This window comes from Lissotriton vulgaris, unplaced genomic scaffold (genome assembly GCF_964263255.1).
Source record: "Lissotriton vulgaris unplaced genomic scaffold, aLisVul1.2 SCAFFOLD_1535, whole genome shotgun sequence".
NCBI classification, from domain to species: Eukaryota; Metazoa; Chordata; class Amphibia; order Caudata; family Salamandridae; genus Lissotriton; species Lissotriton vulgaris.
In genome coordinates, this window is record NW_028248545.1 from 483,386 (window position 1) to 506,337 (window position 22,952).

Genomic DNA, 22,952 nt, shown 5'->3' on the forward strand with positions numbered 1-22,952 from the left:
AGGCTTCTATACACTATGGAGAGCGAGATAAAGTGGGGTCTCCCATTCCATCAATGGCTGAATCCTCCCGGGTAGTATCATCTCACTTGGGTATCCCTAGGCTCCAATGATGAAGCAGGTCACGATAAGTGAGGGAGGTGGTTCTCCAATGTCTTTGGATACCCCCATCTTGCAGGATAGGGAAGAGGTAAAACACAACATCCTGACCGAATAAGAAGCTCAGAGTTCCTTGGGAGACCTTCTAAGGCAGCAGTTGCTTGTGTGTGATAGATTCTCCCCTAGGCATCTCTCCTTTTATAAGAGATATTTCTTACACTATAAGGAATGCAATAATTTTATGTAATGTAATCTTTCTTGGAATTTAGGATAGGTCGCTGCCTTGACGGGTTTTTTGGCTCTATTTCGGAGTGATGAAGACTTTAAGCTTGCTCACATCTAGGATCTGTATTCTTACCTGGTGTTGGCCCTTTTAAGCCCTTTTTCCAGACCTAGAAGAGGATAGCTGCTTTACATGATGATAGATCCCTTATTCTTGACTCTAATCCATCTATTGCCTATTGGCTTTGACATAATTATGTGTCCTTTCATTATCCTGCCTATAGTAGAGGGTGGATCCTGTGGTCCTGACTTTATATTACATATTGGTATGGTTTGTGTAGGTACTCTGACAGAGCTAGGGTTATTTGATCCTTCTCAGGCCTACAAGGCCCAGAACCAGAGAGACTCCATTTTGTCTCGTGCAGAGGCAGAATGGGATGCTTGTAGGTGAGAGGCAATATTTAGCTTTGAGGTGTTATGTGCTTGGAGAGAACCAGCCTTAGCCGGCCCTTATCGGTAGACTGTATTTTTCTCTGTGTCGAAGACACCACAAAAGGCTGGCCAGCTGGGAGTGTGTCCTTGATGCGGAGAGGTGCAGAGATCTGGTGGGCGGCAGGCTGCTGACTGGAACTTTCCACTAGGAAAGAGCATTCTATATTAGTGAAGTGCAGAGGCGGAGTTAGTTAGTTGAGTTGGAGTTGCAGAAAGAGCTTGAGCTGGAGAGACTTCGAGCGAGAAGGAGTTGAGCTGCAGAGTCAGTTGAGTTGGAGGAGCGGAGAGAGTTCAAGCTGGAAAGAGTTTGAGCTGGAAGCAGTTGAGTTGGATTGAAGCAGAGGAGAGGAGTGGAGTTGCAGGAGGAGAAGAGACAGAAGATGCTTGGAACAGAGAGAAGACAGACAGACAGTCAGTGAGCTGGAACTGAAGGAAGCAGTCAGAAGCAGTTACTTATCAGGAGGAGTTGTGAATAGCTGGAGTCTGAAGTAATGCCTTTTAGAAGAGACTGAAGTTATATCTTGGATTAATCTGTGGGAGCAGCTGGAGTGAATTGGACATTGGCATGGAGACAATCAGATAGAGTGAAGAAGCTAGTGGAGCGAACGATTATCAGAGCGGCAGAAACCATTAGAATGAAGTTGGAAGGTGGAGAGAGTTCTGTCCTTGTTATTCTGTCCTGAAGGAAGATGTGTTATAGCAGATTCTGTAAGGAACAACATTTAGGTAGATCATAATACTTCTCACAGTTCAACGGATGTATCCTCTTGTTATACCTCGTTACTGCTGCGCACGTCCGTTGGCCGACGCAGCCCCGCCCACTCAGTAAAAGCGCTGCACTGCAGCGGAATTGCTGCTGCGGTTATGAGGGGGAAGGTCTCATTATTTAGTTCCTAACTGGTTGAACAACAAACATCATATTGAAGATAATATTCAGAAAATGTGTATTAAAAGTTGTGTCTTGAGTCAAGGAAGACTAGAATAAAATGATAACATTAGGACATTAATCATAAATACTTCAAAATTATAACTGATAAGTGTTAGAACTGGCTATTTCTGGTTGGCTAAGGCGGACGCCAAAGCTAGGCAGAAACCACCATTCTAGTCAGGGCAAGGGAGTCACACGCCAAGATAACCCCTGCTCACCCCGGTGGTAGCTTGGCACGAGCAGACAGGCTTATCCCGGAGGCAATGTGTAAAGCATTTGCGCCAGCACACAACAGCAACAACATTCTAGGCACACCACAAAAGGAACTCCACACAAGTTTATATAAAAATAACTTTTGTATTGTCAAAACACATCAGATAGTAATCACACAGTATACATTGTGCCAACGGGCACCGGCAATATTCACAAGGGATTATCTACACAGGACAGGGCCACTGTCAGAATCAGCACTTAGTAGAAATAGCACTTCTAGAACTTAGAATAAGTATAGCACAAAATAACAGTTATAAATCACAACCAGTAACTACTGGTAACAGGTAAGTACCACCTACGCAACCCTAACCACCTTAGGAGAATGTCACGCAGGGAACCAGGACCTCACTAGGACCACCTGTACTAGAAAGAACAACCACCTAAGTATCACAATACCTGAGGGGTATAAGCATGAACACTTTACACATGATGCATCACAACATTCAGAGGTGAATGGAAGGAAAACACATGATGCATAAAACATACATTCAGCTGTGTAATAACAAGGCACATGATGCATCAAAAACACATTCAGAGGTGCAGGGAAGGAAAAACACATGATGCATAAAACCAACACATTCAGAGGTGTAAAATCAAGGAAGACACATGATGCATAAAAACATTCAGGAGGTGCAAGATCAAGGTGCGTAATCATATTAAATGCATTACATTTCCTAGCACCACATCACATTGCACAAAACTCACATTAGGCAATTACCATCACATAGATAATCACATTGCGCCTAAATAAAATCACATACCAGCCCCCATCTAATAAAGCGACTAAAGAGCCCTGTGTCTAGAATGTCAGGGTGCGCTGCCACGCAGCGCCAGTCAGGGGTGCGCCACCGGCGCAAACCTAAACGTTGCAGGTGCCCACTACTTGCTGGGCACCTGGGAACATCACAAGACCTAAACGGTGCAGCTGCCCACTAATTGCTGGGCAGCTGGGAATCAAAACTGCGACAGGGTCCTCACTGACCCTAGAACAGAACTGCGCCAACTGTTGGAGCCACACAGGCTCTGAAAACACTTGTGTCACATTGCGCAGAACGTTGGAGCCACACAGGCTCTGAAACTGGTGAGGAGAAACACAGCGTGGGAGTCTGGGGGCTCCGACCACCTGACTGTGTCCCTCAAGAGCCTCTCAGGGCTCGCAAAACAATGGCCCCTCGAGCCTCGCTGGGCTCATAAATCAAATATGGGCGGGAGCCTCTCGTGGCTCGAAGAACAGAAAATGCCCCCAGAGCCCTCGTGGCTCTAAATCAATCATGTGGGCAGGGAGCCTCTCAGGCTCAACAAATATGCCCCCACAAGCCTCTCACAGACTCGTAAACGCAGTGGGGCGGTCCAATGCCATCCGGGGCCGCCCTGACTCAGTGCCTCTAAACCGGCACCAACAGCAGCTGCACGGAGCCCCCCCAGCCCTTCCTACTCACCGGGCTGTCTCTTGTGCGGGGCTCCTCCGGGCGGCGGCGGCTCTGCTTTTGGGGCGATACGCAGGGCTCTCCCGACTCGCGGGAGCCCCGCTTCAGCTGATGCCCTACTTCACCCGGCCCCCCATCTCGGGGCCAGGACTTAAGAATAAAGCCTGCAAGACTCCGGGCGGACTCTTCTGTCGAACGGGCCGGGGCTCTGCCCGCGCACAGGGCTCTTCACTCGAGACCCGGCCACGCTACCTCTCGGCTCCTCTTCTTCTCTCGTCTCGGGGCTCCCTCAGCACACGGGAGCCCCGCAACAGCCCAAACTTACTCTTCCTCGTGGCCGCACTTCCGCTTCCGTCGTAGGCCCCGCCCGCAACCAGGCGGGCCGCGGCGATCTCTGTGTTTGAACGGCTGCAATGAGGGGTGGGCACCCTCGGTTAACAAAATAAACGTACCAGCGAGGTGGGCACTCGCTGAGGTGCCATACACGGGGTAGCACCTGAATTTATAAAAATAAAGCGCACTCGGGGTCACATAAAGGGTAGGAGCGATTCCCCCCTGGGGTAACCACAGCGCTCTGCCTGAAAATGAGAATAAAGCGCTCCAGTGCCAGTGAGAGAGACCCAGGGGCATCTCAATACAACGCCAGCACTCCCAAGGTGTGAGGCAGCACCCCCCCCCCAGGTCCCTAGGGCTACAAGCAGCCCAGCAAAACGGCTCCAGCAATCCTGGCGGGATTAAGGTAGAGCAAAAGGCAGCTCCCATGAAAAGGAAAGTTATCCAGCCTCCAAGTCCATCAGGCATCCAGTGGCTGGGCTGGGCTCAGGGAGGCAAGCCTTCCCCTGAGCCCAAGCAGCAGCACGCCCCTGGCAGGATTCAAGTTGAAAACAAGAACACTTTTAGAGTGTCACAGCACCCTTTTTATCCCCAAAATCCTTTGTCTGAAGGGTGCAGGCAGTGTGAGAACCAGCTGGAACTGGTTATAGGGAATTCCTTTCAATGGCCAGGCTAGGGACATTAGACGCACCCCAGGGGGTGGAGCCAGCATTGTGTGGGGAAAACCCAGCCTCATTCAGGGCCCTTAAACCAGACGGTCAATCCACAAGCAGGCCCAGGCTCACTCCTCCCCTCACATCAGCATGCTAAAAACTCCATTCACCACCGGGGCAGACCCTCCCAGACTCTTGGAGCCAGGCTCACAAATCCAGCCTCAGCCAATCACACGCCAGACACAAATATGCCAACTTCTAAAAGTGGCACTTCTACACTAGACACAATCATGCCACATATATAATTGCGCAGCATTCAATCTCACGAGTTTGCACATACCAAAATCGACCCTGCACTCCCCAACACATCAGGAACTACCATGGGCATACATATTCCCCATTCATTCCTATGGGAGGGCAGGTCACTCACCACACATACAGAGAGCTCACGCACTTTACACTGTACCACAGTGAAAAACTGCGCAGAGGCCTAAAATCACCACCACCAGGTTCCAGAAACAGGCTAGGAAAAAGCAAAAAGTCTCGGGGTGAACGTGCCAAAAGGGCCGGGTCCAACAATAAGCGTTTTTGGATGAGGTTTAAAAATGAAAATGATCTCAAAAAGGTGAAAAACTAGTTTCTATTTTGAAGGACCATTCAAGATTATTCAAGTAAGTTGCAATTCTGTCAAAACTTGCGGGTGGCAGACAAAACTTAAAATTTAGTGTCACTAGACAATTTTCCAAAAAATACAATTTTAAAAAACTGCATATAGCTAATGTCGGTTGCACAGTATTTTGTTTATTCTGTTCACAAAAAAAAGTGAGTAGCATGTTGGCAGATAACTTTCTACCGTTGCAGAACACTTGCGCTGCAGACCATCAAATTTGGAGCAATCTCAGGATAAAACCACAGTTGTGCATAGAAATTGTGCAGTCAAAGATGGGGAGGTTAGTGAGAGGGATATCATGGACTACCCATGTTCCCACTAGTAAAAGGCACTAAAAACATTAAAGAACGGAAATAAGGAAGTTTGTGTTAAATTACATTAGCTATATTGGAGGCACAAGTAAAAAAAATCATAGAATGTGACACAGAAGAGTACACAACGATATAAATGTGATCGTGAAATGTGTACATGAAACGATAGTAATGAATAAAGAGAAAATAAATAATGACACATTGAAAAATGACAAATCCGTAGAACAAAGGTCGAAATCGATCCACCGGTGGGAAAAGCACGTCCGTTCCGGACCTAGAAACGCCAATATATAGTGGATTTCCACTGGTAATGAACTTCTATATCCTGTTTATAACCACGCGTTTTTGCTATGGTGCATCATAACAACCCTCTCCAGCCTCCACATCAATTGAAAGACCTACGTGTGCGTACGGAACTATACTTCATAAAGCTAAGAGCGTATTTAATATGAACTATGTACATTTCGAATAACAAAATAAATGGAAAAACCTAAATGAACGTAAACAATCGCGTGTGTTGTGTATATTGTAAGAGACAGGCGTGAGAAGAGGCAGGGTCTGCTGTCTACATACGTCTATTAGTCTGCAGCCGAAGCATGCGCGCCAAACCAGCCTTTTCGCGCCCTTTCCTGTTTCGCGGGAGATTACAACTGCATTAGACCAATTTTCCCAACGTAACAGGTCTATATGCCAACCCACCGGCGCCCGGAATGATCATGAACTCACGTCTTACCTTCCGTCAGAAGATCCTGAAAATCCGAGTGCCTCTACTATACCAAGGACCTTTTCTGAATTCAATGTATTTGAGGACCCCGGGAGCAAATTCAGAAAGCGGGCTTTAAAACTGATTGACGGGCAAGGGGCGGTCTGAGAAGAATTGTAGCCGCTGTCTTTCTCAGTGATACTTGCTATTGGGTACACGAATGAGCCCGCCCCGCCCAACCATCACTAGCATACCTCCCATGCAGGCAGCACCGGAAAAGACCTTTCTGCTGCACCGGAAGACGTGGTCCAATGGCAACAGAGCCGGTGTTGTGTAATATGTGGTATCCCCACGGGATCAGGTATCCCCTGCCCTTCGGCAGGGTCCGGAGGTCGTGCCTATTGGCCATCTCAGACGAGCCTCCAGCTGCCCCTCCCACTCAAGAAGAAGCGAGCCTCGGCTCTAGCAGGCAGAGGAAGCTGCGCACCGAGCAAAGCTGCTGATGGAAATACACTTTCTGCTTTAGAGCCGAGGCGTCACCAAAATCATAGAGGGTTAAAACCGTATGTCAATTTCCTCAGGCAGTTTGTTAAAATAAATCACCAAATCTGTCCATTGTAATGTATTTACAGATGCAAGAAATCGTAGTGGCAGTCCTTAACACGATGATGAAAACAGTGCACGTGACCTAAAAGGCTTGGTGGCATGTCTTCTATGCTTGTATTATTTTACTTTGAGCCCTTATGGTACGAGTTGTTTTCCCTCTAGCTTGTATTTAGGACAAGCCCAGCACTCATTAAAAAAAAGCAACAGCGTGCTCCTTGCTCAAGTTTTGAAAGTCTCTGGCAGACATTCGTTTTATAATTAATTAACTCGAGGGTTTTACATCTGTGTAGCACAGCGCTACGTTGTATATTGTCATATGTAGAATGATGTTTTATCAGGTTATTTTAATAAGGGCTTTTGTTAAACGCTACTAGACATCAGACCCCTACCCCAGTGTGTTTTGTGAGTGGGCATGTTCAAAATAATCTGTCCTAAGGCAGCGCCGGTAGACTGTCTGTCTGTCTGTCTGTCTGTCTGTTTACACTCTGATGCACACTCTATAGAGCTCAGAAGGATGAGATGCTGTATCTATTGCGGGGAATGAGATTTTGATATCAATTTATGATTATGATAAATTTAATAAAGAATCCCATTCATCTGTTTTGGACCGCTCATATCTGTCATTGAGGAAAGGACCACCCCCGCATTGGTTAGACAAACCCCATTAACTGACGCCACTCTGAAGAACCACTTACAACTGATAAAGTTTTAAGAGTTTATATAAAGTTAATTTGAATGCGATACAATCCACTCAGGATAAAATCTCAAAGTATACAAAATACAAAATCAATTTCAATATCAGCCGCTTAAGCTTCGGTGTGAAGTGGTTCCTTCTGCGTCATCTGCAGTAAGATAAAAAATATCATCAAGTTAATCTGTCCCTACTCTATGCTACGTGACAATCCTACTTCGCAAGTTTCTTCCCCTGAAAAGGTGTCAGCAGTTTGACTTCCAAAGAAGTTCAAACTCTCTTTAGCCTCTAAAGGAAATCTTAAGTTTCAGAAGCAGTACCTTATCTGCCTACCCATCCGCTCTCTAAGGGTCCTCGGCCTACTGCTCCCTTGCGCTCTGATGTCTCAGCGCATCTGCTCAAGGCATCTACCCTTCGCCCTTGCTCTGAGCAATTCGTCTCGCTGTTCCTAATCTCCCGATTGCTCCGCTGATGGTTCTCCTCTCCTCCCCGGGGTGCTGTCCCTAAAATACACAATCACAGTGTGAGTGGAACGCCCCTTGACGCCCACCACGGACTTTCCCCGATGATGTCAACTTCCTGCTTCTTCCGTTGGTCCACTCCTTGCGTCGTTCGTTAAGTTGACCTTTTTCTTCAGATGTCATCTCCATCATCTTATCGTCGACTTTTATTGATTCTTTCAGATCGTGTAACATATGAATTTAGACAAGGCCTTAACTCTATGTCTCTTAACTTGACCCTGCTAGGTCCTGTGAATGGTCTTGTCAAAACATAGTCTACATTCAAAGTGTCGCTCCTCACGTTCGAGCAATAAGCTCCGTCCGGCATTGTCACCTTAAATCTAACAAGTGCTAGACTTCTCGGCTCTCATGTCCACTTCAAGCTATTTACGACTTTCACAAGTCCTCTAAATTTCATTCTTGTGACTATGCTCCTTCGAACTCTTGACCAGTTAGGTTACAAACACAAATGACCTAAACTCTTCCAGCATTCCTACAGAAACCTTCTACACAGTATAACCTTTGGCATACATTTATATATTCGTACTTCAGCAAAAGCCCTAGTTATACTTAAATACATTCTACATCAACTATATGAAATACATAGAATACGACTGCATAGAATATAACTTATGCATTTTCCTTGGTTACATCTTTATGTGAGTTTCTCTTATATATTTATCCACGTTTCTCCACTTAAAGTTACACACGTACACGAATTCTACTGTGCACGTTCGATATTTCCTAAGCATTTTTACACATTTCTATATATATACCCCTCATGTATACGGGTCTTCTAAATCTAATGCATTTTAACGTGTGAATACATTTACATTTCCTATACCATGTTATCACATTCATTGGCCTTTATGCTATAGTCGCCAACTTTACATTACGATATGCGTTTCATTCCTACGTTTATAACATATACGTCTAGATATGGTTACTATATACTTTGTATTCAAATTGCGCTCTCTCAGTTCCCCCCTTTGATGACTTTTAGGAGTCATCACTAAGAGCAATTTGAATATCTCTTATACTGAACTAGTTACATCTGTTCCTCTTTTTATCGATTCAAGTGTTCTCAGACTTTTATACTGTTGATCTTGTAGAACAGCTAGTCTCCTTTCTAGGTCTCTCATCGATCTTTGTAACTGGTTCGACCTATACCATTTATACAATTTTACTAATCCTAATAATGTAATTATACAAATTAATACTATTAATACAGGCTTCAAAATATACCAAAATATGCTTTTGCCTAGATTAGCAAACCAACTTCCAACTTTTCCCACTCCATTTCCTACTTTTTCCCAAACATTTATTTTTGATAAATCTTCAATTTCTTGATGAATCTGTGTAATGTTCTGTATGACTTTCTCAAGAGGTTTTGAATTATCAGGAATATAAGTACAACATTCCTGAACTTTCAAAGCCTTACAAACTCCGCCTTCTTTTGCTAATATTACATCTAAAGCAAGTCTGTTCTGTAAAACCATTGCTCTAATCGACTGCATCTCACCCTCTACTAACATTAATGATCTTGCGGTGCTGGCAGACAATCTATCCACGACTGTCGCTAACCTTCTAATCTTAACATCGTTAAGAATCAAACCTAACAATGGAAACATCGCTCCAAATACATCTCCTACTACTTCTGCATCTCCTACTTCCCTTTTCGTTCTCCTCGAAGCCTTTCCTTCTATGATCGCTAAATCCTTTGCATGATATATTTTGGGGAAGACAATTGCCAAGTAACACGAACCATACCAATTGTCTGGAAGTTTTACATAGGCATTTCTCCCACATACAAAATACACATTCGGAATAGCTTGCATCCCTTTCATAAAATCCTTTGTGTAGTACTCTAGTCTAAAAGAGTGCTCGCAACTAACTTCACCTACAAATTCACTCTCATAATACGTTTTGCTTCGAGTTAAACATAACTTTCCTTTCTGCGTTCTATCCAATGCTATTGGACCATTGCTACCTTTCTTTTTATGTGCCTTCTCTTCTTCTGTCCAATCTATTTTCCATTGTCCTGACATTTTTAGAATCTTCTGCCGTCTGCATCGATCATCTACTTGTGCTATAAACCTTTTCTCTACCTCTGATACTTTACAAGTCAGATTATTTCTTCGTGCATATGATGTATCTAATGTGTCCCAAGGAAGAAAGAATTTAGCCAGTCTATCTTCCTTTTTGTAGTAGTCCCACTTATTCATTTGCTTATAATTCGGAACTTCAGGCAGTACCGAATCATAATTTGAAAAGTAGTACTCAAATCCTTCTCTACCATAAAATATACTAAGCAGTAAACTACATGTTATCCCATAAGTCAATGGGAGATGGTGATATCTAATGCCTTCGTCTACAGAAGCCGGCAATTGCATACAAACGTAGCAATCTTTGGCCTCCATGGCATCGATATATTCATACAATAATTTGGCATATGCATTTGACCTAAAGTTTCCCTGAGACTCGTCTATGTGTAATCTACGAGCTTCATCTGTAAGTAACGCCTTTTCACGTGTAACAGTGCTCTCCTCCTTCTTTCCTACAAGAGCAGGTTTCAAAGTCGTTACAATTTTTACATTTGCTATTCTTTTATCATTCTCATGTCCTGTCATGTAAGATATCGTTACTACTATGATTATGAGAAATATCACTATTGCTATAAGTGTACCTACTATACATCTAGCTTTTCTGTTTGGGTTGCCGTTCTCCATGTCATCAAAACAGCGTACCTCGTTCTCTAGCGAAAATTCTCTTTCCAGTCTTTGGTTGCTTGTTTGCTTTCACAGTCTTTAAAGTGCTTTTTATCAACAGGTATCTTTTCACCACAATGTCTTCTTCTCTTCTTAGCAGCAGACAACCCTAGCCCTTCTCCGTCCTCTAAATGTAATCCCTAATTTTATTCTTCTTTCCACTCAGCGCTAGGTTATCTTCTTCTTTATAACATACGTACAAAAGTCTTTTATGCATCAACAATTATTTTCGGACCTGCAGCTTTCACAACAATTATTAACAGTTCAAAGCGAATAACTTTTTCTTCTTCCTCTGTCATTTGCTGACCAGCCGTTGGAAACTGTAATCTTTTTAACACTAAATCTTGAATTTTACTCAAGCGTGGGGGTATGGGAAGTGTGAAAGTCAGTAACCCCTCAGTCTCGAGTCCAGGCGCCAACATCCATATCTCCACTGCCACAAATGGATCGAGATTGATTACTTTCACGCTCTTCACTCTCCCAGATTTCTGTCCCCAATACATCTGCTAGATAAGTCCACTCTGGGGTGGCGTACCTTCTGCAGGGCACACGTACCCTTCTTGATCTTCGTGGACTCTCAGTTCCTGAATCTGTCGTCTCTTCCTCCTGATCCAATTCTTCAGCGATCGGGGCAAGAGTTCTTTCCTTTTTCCTTTCCGAACCTGGCCTTTTCCTTCTCTCCGGCCAACTGGCTTCGTTGCTTTCCGTCTTTCCGCTCCTTGTTCCAGGACCCGTCTCTTGGTCACTCTCAGTTTGCTCGATATCTGTGTCGGATTCCCAATTACTTTCTTCTCCTGAGGCAACTTCGGTCCCACTCGTGTCCTGACCTTCGTCGCCCTGTTCCAACACAGTTTCAGCTTCTTCGATCACCTCCACAGCTTGGCTTTCCCCCTCTATGGCTTCTCCGCTTCTCGCCGGATTCTCATCCGAGAGAGGAGCTGTGTCTTCTGGAGGTGTTGGCACTCTTCGAGTGTGTGAGGCATGTATCCAGTTTGGCAGACCTCCACACTTCACTGCGGTATTCGTTACAAGTATGACTTGAAACGGTCCTCTCCAACGCACGTCTAAGCAGTTCTTCCTGACATGTTTCTTCACCAGGACCCAGTCTCCTGGACTCAGGTCATGGCACAAGTCTTGTACTGATGGAACCTCTGCAGCCTGGACCTGGAGGGACACAGAATTAACGGCATCAGATAGTCCCTTGCAGTAGTCCAAGATCAAATCGTCTGTGATGTTCACTAGCGCTGCAGTCGGAACCGATGGCAATCTCATAGCTCTCCCCATTAGCACTTCATGTGGAGAGAGGCCTGTCCTTCTATCAGGTGTGCTACGTATGCTCATAAGAACTACTGGAAGTGCGTCTGGCCAACTCAGGGATGTCGATGAACAAACTTTAGCCAGTCTGGACTTGATAGTACTGTTAATTTGCTCTACGATCCCTGAAGCTTCTGGTCGATAGCTGCAGTGTAACTTCTGATCGATATTCAAAGCTGAACATAGCATCTTCACCACTTCGCTATTAAAATGAGTTCCTCTGTCTGATTCCAAAGAGGATGGCACCCCAAATCTCGGTATCAACTCTCTAAGTAACAATTTTGCCACTGTAAGTGTATCGCACCTACGTGTAGGGTAAGCCTCAACCCATCTAGAAAATATGCAAACAATCACTAGCACGTATCTGAGTCTGTTGCATGGAGGCATTTCTATGAAGTCAATCTGCATTCTATTGAAAGGCCCCCCAGACCTTCCTATGTGACTCAAGGTAACTGGTGTTCTCTTTCCCACATTTAGTTGCTGACAGATCGTACATCGCTGACACACTGCTTCTGCCGCTACTCTAAATTTAGGGTTAAACCACGTTTGTCTGAATACTCTCACCATAGCATCTCTTCCTATGTGTGCTGATCCATGCAATTTCCTTGCCATTGGACTAATGAGTTCATTTGGTAATACTGCCCTTCCATCGGCGGAAACCCAGAAATTCATTTCACTTTTTCCACACCCTGCTGTTTCCCAGCTCTTTTTCTCATCATTTGGTGCATTTTCCTGTACAGCCCTCAATTCATCCCACGTATCCACCGTGTCTAACAACATGGTCAATTCAGTTCTTTCCTGGATTCCCCCCACTTTTGCATCAGTGTGAGAATATCCCTGCTCTGCGCAGTAACGCGCTACTTCATCTGCATATTTGTTTCCCAGTGATACAAAGTCCGTATTTTTGGTATGAGCTACACATTTGACCACAGCTATGGCCATAGGTTTTTGCAAAGCCTCTAACAGTAGTTTCACGAATTCTCCATTCCTAATAGGAGAACCCGAGGAGGTCATATAACCTCTTTGAGACCACAACTGCCCGTAATCATGAACTACGCCAAATCCATACTGACTATCGGTGTATATGGTGACTCGAAGTCTATCGCCTGCTAAGCAAGCACGAGTCAAAGCCACAATTTCAGCTACCTGTGCGGAGTGTACTCCTTCCAGGCAAGCGGCTTCTATAACTCTGGTAATCGTGCATACTGCATAAGCTGCTCTCAGCTGACCGACATCGCTTCTTACGCATGAACCATCGACGAAGAAAATTTCGTCTGGGTCTGTCAATGGCTCATCTACGATATCGGGTCTTGGTTTGGTACATAGTTCAGTCACATCGAGGCAGTCATGTTCTGTACAATTTTCGTCATCCACTTCATTCGGAAGTGGCATCAAGGTTGCAGGATTCAAGACAGAACATCTCTTGAGGGTCACATTCTCGGCAGCCAGTATGACCTGCTCGTAGCGTGTGAGCCTGCTATTCGTCAGATGCTGAGTCTTAGTCCTGGTCATTAACAGTTCTACAGAATGTGGTACATACACTTCTAACTGATGACCCATAACTACGCTTTCAGATCGTTCAATGCTGACACCCGTTGCAGCTACGGATTTGAGACATCCGGGCAACGCTGCGGCTACTGGATCTAATGTAGCCGAAAAGTACGCCACTGGCCTGCGCGCATCTCCATGGACCTGTGCTAATACCGCTAAAGCGCATCCCTCTCTCTCGCAGCAGTAAAGCAAAAAAGGTTTAGTGTAATCTGGCATTCCTAAAGCCGGGGCACGACATAAGTCCTCCCTCAGCTGCAAAAACGCCATCAAACAATCTTTGTCCCATGGTACCGGATCACCTACTCCTTTGTGCGTCAGTTGTAATAACGGTTTTGCCTTCAGTGAAAAGTTGGCTATCCACTGTCGACAGTAACCGACCATGCCTAGAAACATCCTGACTTCTCTTTGTGTCGTAGGCGCGTTCATTTTCATAATCGCCTCTATTCTGTCTGGAGACACCTTCCGCTTTCCCTTTTCAATCCTGTGGCCCAAGTATTGCACCTCAGTCTTACAATATTGCAATTTACTTGGAGACACCTTGTGCCCGTTCTCGGCCAAGTGATTTAACAGGGTGATGGTGTCTTCTCTGCAAGCTTCCTTAGTTTCTGACGCAACTAGGAGGTCGTCTATGTACTGGACTAGAACTGAATTCTTGGGCAGTACCAGACTCTCAAGATTTCGTTTCAATAACTGGTTAAAGATCGATGGGCTCTCTGTATACCCCTGAGGGATACGACACCATGTTAGGACGCGATCTTCCAGCTTGAAAGCGAAAAGATATTGACTCTCTTCATCTAACGGTATCGAAAAGAAAGCCTGACACAAATCTATCACTGTGAACCATTCAGCTTGGAACGGTATCTGAAACAATATCACTGATGGATTCGGTACCACTGGACAACATGAGACAACAATGTTATTAATCTTTCGAAGATCCTGCACTATTCTGTATTTTCCACTAGGCTTCTGCAAACCCATAATCGGGGAGTTACATGGACTTCCCACGATCTCCTTCAATATTCCCTGCTTAATCATGGATTCGATCACAGGCTTTATTCCTGCAATCGTCTCTGGCGTTAGCTTATACTGTGGTGTTCTTGGATACTCAGCATGGGGTCTTACCAAGATTTTTACCGGTTCCACTCCTTTGATCAATCCTATTTCTTCCCCAGTAAAATCCCATACCTCAGCTGAGACTTTCTCTCTCAAATCTTGTGGAAGCTCTTCCACTGTTAAGGTAGGATAAAGTTCCACACATTCCCTTGAGTTTACAACCTTAAAATCAGCGTCCTCATCATTGGTCTGCACTTCTACTCCTTCTGGTGTGCAATGTATCGTGCAATTCAGTTTGCACAGCAAATCTCTCCCTAATAAGCACACAGGACTAGAATCGCAGATCACAAACTGATGTTCGTCACTGTAATTCCCTATCCTTACTGACACGGGTTCGGTCAAGGGATTTGTCATCCTTTTGTTCGCGACTCCTACCACCTGAACCGTTTCTCCTGATATTGGCAGACCCGGGACTACCGCCGATCTCAACGTGGATCGAGTGGCCCCCGTATCCACCAAAAAGGTCGTAGGACATCCCGCTATTTCCGCCTCTACGTATGGTCCTCTCTGATCTACTTCCAAAGCGGCTCCTAGAGTACAATCTTCCTCCCTATTCGCCCGCTGCCCTGTAAGAGGATCAACGTAGTAGCATTCCTCTCCTCCTACAAACAATGGCATCTGTCTGTAGGTTTTCCCTCCCTTTGAGATGCGAGGTGGTTGAGGAAACGGGGCTCGAGGAGTCTGAGTCCCCCCTTTGACAAACCTGCCCTTCGGGACTGTGGCTCCCTTAACCACGTTGTTCTGAACCTCTTCCTCCTCCTGCTCCAATTCCCCTGACTCAACATTGTAAGGACACTCGCGTCGCCAGTGTCCCACCTCATTACACTGATGGCATCTCGTCGTCTTTTTCAGTGTCGCGATATCCATTCTCGGTCTCGGTCTTTCTTCCTCGTCTCTGCTCTGATTATTCTGTTTCTTTGCCTGCGTTCCTGTTCCCTGCTGCCGCGGTTTATCCTTTCCAGCAGCTTGCATTTGCACTAGCATTAACTTTTCTTTAAGCTTCTTTGCCTTCGAGTCTATCTCGTCACTACAGTACCTTGCGTATCTCAGAATTTCATCTAAAGGTTTGTTCTGCCAACAGATCAGATGCTGTTGGATCATTAGGCATATTTCTGGCCTCAATCCTAAAACAAACTTTGAAACAAACTGTCCTATGTCCTTGGGATCCATCACATCTAACCCTCTGTATTGCTTGAATGCTTTCAGCAATCTCTCGTAAAACTCATGCACTGTCTCTTTCGGCTCTTGGGTAGTCCGATCTATCTTTACCCAGTCTATGTCTTGCACCGGCACTTTCTCCTTTAGCCATGTTATTACTCTCTCGTATTTTTCCATGACTCTATCAGGTGGACCATTCGTCCTGGCGTCTCTTGATGGCTCACAAGTGGGCCATTCGACACTAAGCTTGCACGCCGTCCACAAGTCTCCGGGTACTACGATATCGAACAGTGTGTTCAAATCGATCCACAGTACCTTCGAGATCTTCATGAATCTTTCTACTTGCTTATACCACTCGACGGGATTATCCCTAAGCTTTGGGAAGGAATTGGTGAATGCCGCCAAATCCCCCCTACTCCAGGGCACATGAACGTAGTTTCCATTCGCGATTTCTCGCAAAGGGAAGGCTTCCATTCGCATCAAGCCTGTGTCCTGGGAGCCCTCAAGTACACTCCGTCTAACAGAGCCCTTTCTGGACCATCTTTCCTCCCATCTATCTAGATCTCTCCATATTCTGATACTTACGATCAATTCCCTTATGTGAACTTTCAGCGCGATCGTTCTGCGATCATCCAAATCCTGATCCGTGCAAGTTAGCCTATGGTTGCTCTGTAAAGCCTTAGTTCTTGACAGGTCTACCATGTACCTGTTTGCTAAATTTGATAAGTTCTCATGAACTGTCCTTGCTCTCCGAGTAATATCTTTGGATAGAAACAGTATCTCATCTGGTGCATACGAGTCTAATCTCTCTAGTGCCACTGTGCCATCAATCAACTCATCCAGATCTGCCTTCAAACTCATCACGTCTAGCCGTTTTGCTTTTATTTCAGCTTTCAGCATTTCAGTTCTATGTTCCTCTCTCATATCCCTCTCACCTCCACTGTGCGCCCTACGCCTGAGCACAGGTGAGTTATGAGGAGTCTTCCTTCCATCTTTTCGTTCCCACCCTTCTAGATCCCAAGCCTTTCCATCTCCACGTGGGGTATGGTGGAATAATGCTCCGTCCCCCAACCCTATGTTCCGATTTTTAGGCTCGGTTTCTCCAGATGTGAGATAGGATCCACCGTTCGGTTCTAACCCATTATAACTTGCTTGTTGTCTGGTATCGCTTAATAAGATGAAAGGCCCTCGCCGGTCTTCCGTGTTCCCGTGATCTCTTTCGTGATCACCGGATGCATGGCGAGACGTTTCGCGACTCCCTAAATTCTCATGACTCCTTCCACTATCCCCGGATGCATGTCGAGACGCTTCGCGACTCTCCATGTTTCCGTGACTCCAATGTCTCACATTCTCACCTGGAGCATGGTGTGTGCACCTAAAGGTATTCTGGTACTCCTGTGTCCTACGTTCCCCTTCACTGAAGGTGACGCGAGGCACTTCGCCATACTCTGCACTTCTGTCTTCGCACATTAGCCTATTGCTGTTATCAGTAGGATAAGTATCTCTTCTGCTCTCTTGGCTTCCTCCCTCCCACTCGGGGCTGCTTTCGCCAGCTCCACAATGAGAGAGAATCCTGTTGTCCTGCTCTCTCCACTCGGATCCCGTTTCTAGACTTTTATTCCGAGCCTCTTCGGCAGCGTCCCATTCTCTCAGGTATTCCCTTAATTCCTTATGGGTTTTTGGTTTAGGACCCCTCAAATCCATCGGTCCTCTTCGACCTCCCTGTTCTACCCTGGGACCCGTTGCGGAATCTAATGGGGTACTCCGACTTATTGGTGCTCGTATTTGCCTGTGGGAATTCATTGTGGCATTCCTATTCTCCTCTTCTGCTCTTTCATTGTCCCATCGTGCCTGTTCCTCCTGCTGGACCCCTTCCGGGTTGTAGATTGACACAATAGGGCCTATGGTGACCGGAACCTGCAAAGCGTCTGGCATTTGGTACGACCTGGCACATTGCGTCTCCGGCACCTTCTGGACCACAAATCTTCCCACTACTCTCTGTTCAGGACTAGCTTGGGGTATTTCTACAGTCTTAGTAGCGTCCCACTCTGTTACTGGGATCGACTTATATTCCCCCCACCTAGCTCCGTCCATTTGCGGTAGTATGGGACTCGCAAGTTCCCCACTGTATGGAGGTGGTCTATCTGTTAACAACCTTTCTATTAGATCCTCCTCCGACTCGCTTTCCTCATCTTCCTGTTCTAGAGGTTTCCTTTCTCCCGTAGCCTCTATCATGGTGAACAGTTTGTCCGCTTCTATCTTTTGTACCCTCCATTTCTTAGCTTCCTCGTCCCATTTAGCATCCTGCACTGCTTTTACCGATCTTCTCACTCTCTCTTGGCGCCTCTTTACGCCTCTTTCGTGTGCTGTTCTAAACCACACACCAAGAGCTTCAAATTGTGTTGGCCTCGGTAGAGGTCTCATTGAAAGCATCGTCGCCTTCAGTTGGTTCAACACTTCTAATTTAAACGTTCCAAATCTTGGAAACGCCAGTTCTTTTTGCCCTTCAGTTAGCCTGTGCCACTCGGAAATCCATAATATCGAGTGTAAGCCCACATTTACTGCCATATGATATGCTGGTGTGCCTTCTGGTGGAGCTTCTTCTCCGGCATATAAATTTCTCCTTTTCTTTTTAAAGATTTTTCCTAAACCCTTGAAACACTTCATTTTGATCCTTGCTAATTCTTTTCCTACTTATTTGCGTCTTGATAACAGCCACCAATCCCTGTACGACTCTCGCTAATCAGCCTATCCCAGCACAGTTCTACACCAACCGACCAATCTCAGCGCGGCTCTACGCTGACGTCACTTGTCTCTTCTTCAGCAGCTTCTCTCGTTTCTCAACTCGTCTCACGATCTCACATGCGTTTTCATTCATACATTGAAAAATGACTACTTCCGTCCAAGCGATCACTTTTCTCTGACTGTACGGCCACAGTCTAACTGTAATTGTCACCTCAACTGACGAAACGTCTTCCCTCTCACAGTCAGACGATCGCCTCAACTGATAGGTTACTTACACACAGTAAACGTACGACCAGCGTCCGCTACTCATTCACTCACACATACGCTCCCCCTATCATCGGTCTGTCGGGAAATCAATGGTACCTCATGACCCCCATTCAATGGTAGACAAATTACTCTAGGTGTTCGATACACCTGAACCACTTAAGTCCTCTCTGGACATAAGATTTCATCCGGTTGCGCGCGCTCACAACCTTCCCTCAATCACACTACAGGCATTCAACTCCGCTTGACATTACAACACAGGAACAACATAAAACACCGCAATCTTACAACGCATGACCCTTATACTCACTCTCGACCGACTCTGCTGCTTTTCTCTCGACGCACCGTCTTCGGCTCCAATTCTTCTTCTGGTCGATGATGACTAGGGACCTTGGGGTAAACTAACCTGGCCTAGGTCGTCTTCCTCAAGAAGATAACCATCATACTCTGCTACCAACTGCGGGGAATGAGATTTTGATATCAATTTATGATTATGATAAATTTAATAAAGAATCCCATTCATCTGTTTTGGACCGCTCATATCTGTCATTGAGGAAAGGACCACCCCCGCATTGGTTAGACAAACCCCATTAACTGACGCCACTCTGAAGAACCACTTACAACTGATAAAGTTTTAAGAGTTTATATAAAGTTAATTTGAATGCGATACAATCCACTCAGGATAAAATCTCAAAGTATACAAAATACAAAATCAATTTCAATATCAGCCGCTTAAGCTTCGGTGTGAAGTGGTTCCTTCTGCGTCATCTGCAGTAAGATAAAAAATATCATCAAGTTAATCTGTCCCTACTCTATGCTACGTGACAATCCTACTTCGCAAGTTTCTTCCCCTGAAAAGGTGTCAGCAGTTTGACTTCCAAAGAAGTTCAAACTCTCTTTAGCCTCTAAAGGAAATCTTAAGTTTCAGAAGCAGTACCTTATCTGCCTACCCATCCGCTCTCTAAGGGTCCTCGGCCTACTGCTCCCTTGCGCTCTGATGTCTCAGCGCATCTGCTCAAGGCATCTACCCTTCGCCCTTGCTCTGAGCAATTCGTCTCGCTGTTCCTAATCTCCCGATTGCTCCGCTGATGGTTCTCCTCTCCTCCCCGGGGTGCTGTCCCTAAAATACACAATCACAGTGTGAGTGGAACGCCCCTTGACGCCCACCACGGACTTTCCCCGATGATGTCAACTTCCTGCTTCTTCCGTTGGTCCACTCCTTGCGTCGTTCGTTAAGTTGACCTTTTTCTTCAGATGTCATCTCCATCATCTTATCGTCGACTTTTATTGATTCTTTCAGATCGTGTAACATATGAATTTAGACAAGGCCTTAACTCTATGTCTCTTAACTTGACCCTGCTAGGTCCTGTGAATGGTCTTGTCAAAACATAGTCTACATTCAAAGTGTCGCTCCTCACGTTCGAGCAATAAGCTCCGTCCGGCATTGTCACCTTAAATCTAACAAGTGCTAGACTTCTCGGCTCTCATGTCCACTTCAAGCTATTTACGACTTTCACAAGTCCTCTAAATTTCATTCTTGTGACTATGCTCCTTCGAACTCTTGACCAGTTAGGTTACAAACACAAATGACCTAAACTCTTCCAGCATTCCTACAGAAACCTTCTACACAGTATAACCTTTGGCATACATTTATATATTCGTACTTCAGCAAAAGCCCTAGTTATACTTAAATACATTCTACATCAACTATATGAAATACATAGAATACGACTGCATAGAATATAACTTATGCATTTTCCTTGGTTACATCTTTATGTGAGTTTCTCTTATATATTTATCCACGTTTCTCCACTTAAAGTTACACACGTACACGAATTCTACTGTGCACGTTCGATATTTCCTAAGCATTTTTACACATTTCTATATATATACCCCTCATGTATACGGGTCTTCTAAATCTAATGCATTTTAACGTGTGAATACATTTACATTTCCTATACCATGTTATCACATTCATTGGCCTTTATGCTATAGTCGCCAACTTTACATTACGATATGCGTTTCATTCCTACGTTTATAACATATACGTCTAGATATGGTTACTATATACTTTGTATTCAAATTGCGCTCTCTCACTATCTATTACAGTATATGTCAGAGGATTGCAGGATCCCATCTCAGAAGGATAAGATACTGACTAGGCCCCTCGCACCAGCATTCTGTTTGTACTAGATCCAGCTTGGAAGGAGAAGATGCCGACGAGGCCCTTCATGCCAGCACTGTCTGTCTGTCTGTCTGTCTGCCTGCCTGTCTGCCTGCCTGTCTGTCTGTCTGTCTGTCTGTCTATCTATCTATCTATCTATCTATCTATCTATCTATCTATCTATCTATCTATCTATCTATCTATCTATCTATCTATCTATCTATCTAACTATCCTTCTATCGATCTGTCTATCTCCCTGTCTGTCTATCTGTCTATGTATCTATCTATTACATCAGAGGATTGCAGGTTACCTTTACCGTTGTTTTGTATGATATGTGATTCACTTTCCCTCTTCTATCCCTCTGCTACAATTCCCAATCCAAATAACTGACCAACATATCCAACACTCAAATTACTTTCATATTTCATTATACAAATTCACCACTAATCCTTTTATGGGTTCCTGAGTAGCATGCTACTCGCTGAAATAAGCACTTCAACACCCCATCAGGGGTAAATAAGCGCTATTTAAATGCAAACTTTTTTCCCTCTTCTGTTCCACCACTATCCTTCTCAATCCAAATAACTGACTAATATCCACCTCTAAAATTACTTTAATATTTCACTATACTAATTCACCACTAATCCTTTATGGGTTCCGGAGTAGTGTGCTACTCGCCCAAAAAAGCATTTCAACCTCCCATCAGGGGTAACAAGCGCTATATAAATGCAAATACAATACAATACAATCTATCTATCAATCTGTCTATCTGTCTGTCTGTCTATCTGTCTATCTGTCTACCTATGTAGTCATCATGAAACAGAACACTGTTTCGAACTCGGAAGGATGGGAGCCTCACTAGGCCCATCATGCCGCTGCTTTGAGGCACAATGAATCAAGCTCGGAAAGGTGGGAGGCTAGCTAGTCCTGTCATCCCTCCTGCAGACAATCTTGCTGTTGTAAGCATGCAGAAGCTTGCCAGAAAACTCATGCACACTGTACCTCAGAAAGAAGGGGGTCTGAATAGCCCTTCGTGCTAGCACTCTGATGCACACTCCAGCAAGCTTAGAAGGATAAAATGCTGACTAGGCTCCTCGTGCCAGGACTCTGATGAAAACTGTATCAATCTTGGAAGGATGGAGGGCTGACCAGGCCCATCGTGCCAGCATTCTGATACACACTCTATTTAGCTCAGAAGGATAAGATGCTGATTAGGCCTCTTGTGCCAGCACTAAGATGCAAACTGAATCAACCTTGGAATGACGGAGGGCTGACTAGGCCCATCGTGCCTGCACTCTGATGTTAACTATATTCTTGATCGCTTGAGGAGCAGGACTGAGACTCACCAATTTACACTGAGCCGATAAGTATTGTGGGGATGGGGGTGAGGCGGGACGCAGGGGATAGAATCAGAATGGTACATATCGAAGTGGAGGGATTGCAACCTGTCGCCCTTCCTATAAAGGGGAATAGGTTTGACTCCGCCATCCAGTTCTAAAAAACACACAGTAGCAGAGAGCTCTATCGCTGGAGCTGTGGCGCTAAAAAGTCGGTGTGCGGAGGACAGGACGAGAGAGTGCCTGTAATTGTCAGATAAGAGTAAACAGAGCAACCTCAATAAATTCAGGGGGGAGGTGGGGTGTAAGGGGGGATTACTCAGGGGATGCTGTGCGACCGAGTTGTGGGAGGTCTGCTGTGGGTAGGTGTAGGGTGGGGTTGGGTGTTGGTTCTGTTGTTCTTGATGTTGTAGATGTCAACAGAGTTGCTGCACGTTTAACGTTACATAAGCAGGCTACATGAGACCGGACACGCTGTGATACTTGAGAGACCTGATGGCTATGGCTACTAGAGCTACTGCCCGAGAACTATAGATTCCCTTAGGGCACTGTCGCCAAACGTGAACGGCCTAAACTACCACCGCAAACTACGTAAAGTGCTGAGCTACCTAAACAGGCAAGATATTGATGTT

The 22,952-nt window shown here is 45.2% G+C and overlaps 1 protein-coding gene across 2 annotated transcripts in view; it reads right to left on the reverse strand.

The window, feature by feature from the left end:
- The window catches only part of LIG1 (DNA ligase 1), a 397,262-nt gene extending 390,760 nt beyond the window's left edge, over positions 1 to 6,502 (reverse strand). The window contains exon 1 of one of the 2 annotated variants that reach the window (XM_086950012.1): positions 6,363 to 6,502. The gene's annotated coding sequence lies outside the window, so the exon portion shown is untranslated. Of the gene's footprint in view, positions 1 to 6,138; positions 6,294 to 6,362 lie in introns of those variants that run through there. The other variant, XM_086950011.1, reaches the window with a different exon arrangement.
- Between the last annotated feature and the right edge of the window lie 16,450 nt (positions 6,503 to 22,952).